This window comes from Molossus molossus, unplaced genomic scaffold, assembly GCF_014108415.1.
Source record: "Molossus molossus isolate mMolMol1 unplaced genomic scaffold, mMolMol1.p scaffold_m16_p_2, whole genome shotgun sequence".
NCBI lineage: Eukaryota > Metazoa > Chordata > Mammalia > Chiroptera > Molossidae > Molossus > Molossus molossus.
The window spans coordinates 97,916,816-97,919,239 of NW_023425355.1; the positions used below are offsets into that span (position 1 = coordinate 97,916,816).

Sequence of the window (2,424 nt, forward strand, 5' to 3'; positions counted from 1 at the left end):
TCTTGGATTTACGTACTCTACTACTGAATCTGTGTGAATTTTTCTTTATTTCAGTTAATGCCTCCTTCATTTCTGACTGTGCATCCATCATTTCTGACTAGTCCTTTTTTATGCTCTTGAGGCCTTCACTAAGTTCACTGAGGCTCTCACTAAGCTCATTGAGCATCCTTATAAGCAGTATTTTGAACTCAGCATCGGTTAGGTTGCTTATCTCCATTTCTCTTAGTTCTTTTCTTGGGGTTTTGTTCTGTTCTTTCATTTGGGACCTGTTTCTTTGTCTCCTCATTTTGGCTGCCTCCCTGTGTTTGTTTCTGTGTATTACTTAACGAGAGGCATGGGGCTATCTGAGACCAGATGCTGCTTGTTTGAAAGAATTTAGGAAAACCTGAAGCAGGATCCTAGACAGGCCAATCCTATGGTTCAGCAAGTGGCAACAGCTTGGGTGGGCCTGAAAGTTGGGTGGGGCGGGGCCTCAGGGAATCACCAGGGCGGGGCTACCAGTGTGAGCCAGGTTGCTGGTGTCCCAGATATGGAGACTGTCTGCCGCCCAGGGAAGGGCTCACCAAAGGAACAAAGGCCTCTTAGAGCATGTTTGTCCCTGAGAAAGCCCCCTCTCCAGCCCTCACTTCAGTGCCAAACAGCTCAGTTTCTCCCTGTATGTTTCTGGTGCCCCTTGAGCTGCCTCCCTTCCAAGCTTAGAGGGAGAGAGTCCGATAAGTCCGTGTGCGGGCCCTTTAAGGGGGCTCCAGCTGCCTCAGCCTCCCTGAGCCTCAGTTCCCGCTGGTTTTTCCAGCCAGAAGTTATGGGGATTTCTCTTCCTGGCACTGGAACCCTGAGCGGGTCACGTGGTGTGGGACGGGGACCCCTCAGTCCTCAGGGAGGACCTTCCCAGCCGAGGTGTCCTCCTGATTTTTATCCGCCACACGTGGGTGTGGGACCAGCCTGTCGCGCCTCCGCCCCTCCTACCAGTCTCGATGCAGCTTCTTCTTTAATTCCGTAGTTGTAGGACTTCCATTCAGCTTGATTTCAGGCGGGTTTGAATGATGGTTGTTCTGTAGTTTAGTTGTAACTTTGATGTGGTTGTGGGAGGACGGATACCGCGTTTACCTATGCTGCCATCTTGACCGGAAGTTGCTTCTTCCCTATTTCTACTCTCTGCTATGGGCAAACACCTTGAGAATGTTAATTAGGGGTGATTACCCACCACCCTATGAGAATTCAAGCTCTAGAGCAGCGGTTCTCAACTTGAGGGTCAGGACCCCTTTGGGAGTCTAACAACCCTTTCACAGGGGCCACCTAAGACCATCGGAAAACACATATTTTCGATGGTCTTAGGAACTGAGACACAGCTTCTCTGTCTCCAGGCGGTCCGCCCACATGCAGATATGCCCACATACAACATGAAAAACTGTATTAAAGAGTCACGGCATTAAGAAGGTTGAGAACCACTGCTCTAGAGTAATATTTCACTTGGGCTGAATCAACAAGGTAGAATAAATTCTAGAGAGAGGTTGGGGGGAGAGAGAGAGAAGAACAGGGAAGGCCATATTCGTTAGACCACTATCTTACCTCTTACACTGTGAATTGTGTTCCTTGACCAGAATAAATATTGTATGGTTATTTCTATTGTGTATAAAGTATATTGTGATGGATATTTTTTTATATATAAAAGAATATTTTAATTCTTATCCTTAGAAAATACAAAGACTGTACATGATTTGGAAATGAGACTGTAGGAAACACTGGCCAAAGAAGAATGGCCTTCTCTTTTGTATGGTCACTGAGAAATATAATGTTATCATCTATGATTGTTGTTGCTTGTCACCTTACATTATTTTTAATCCATGTATTTACCACAGTTTACTTTCCCTTCTACATAAACTGAAGACTCCTTTTTCACATACCGATATGCCACATCTCTGAGGCCTGGTCGGAATACTGAATTCTGTGCCATGTTGTCTTTTGACTGACATCTCCCATTTGGTATGCTTAATTGTCTCCTGATTTCTACATCTCATTTGTTGCTAGAGAAAATATTGTGACTTGGATTTTCCCTTCCACCTGTGTCATGACAGGGTCCTGACCCGCTTGCTCAAGTAACTGCACATGATTCAGAGATCTTTGGAGAACGAAGCTGCCAGCTATTTCAGACTCACGTCTAACAAACTGATGAAGCACCTGTAATACAAGTCTTTGAAACATTGCTTCTATTTCTCTTTTCCTACAATGTAAACTTTACTCTTTTCTTGACACTCCAGCCATATTGTGTAGGATATTCCAGTGGTATACAAAGTGCATTGTGTAGGATATTTCAATGGTGTATAAAAGGTATAAAGTAGTTAGAAAATCCAAGGATGATGGTGCTGGTTAAAGTACTACAGGAAGGGGAGGAAAATACATTCAAGAATACATGATTATATCAGT

At 44.6% G+C, this 2,424-nt stretch overlaps 1 pseudogene; it reads right to left on the bottom strand.

The window, feature by feature from the left end:
- Positions 1–1,218: 1,218 nt before the first annotated feature.
- On the bottom strand, positions 1,219–2,202 carry LOC118635428 (annotated as a pseudogene).
- Between the last annotated feature and the right edge of the window lie 222 nt (positions 2,203–2,424).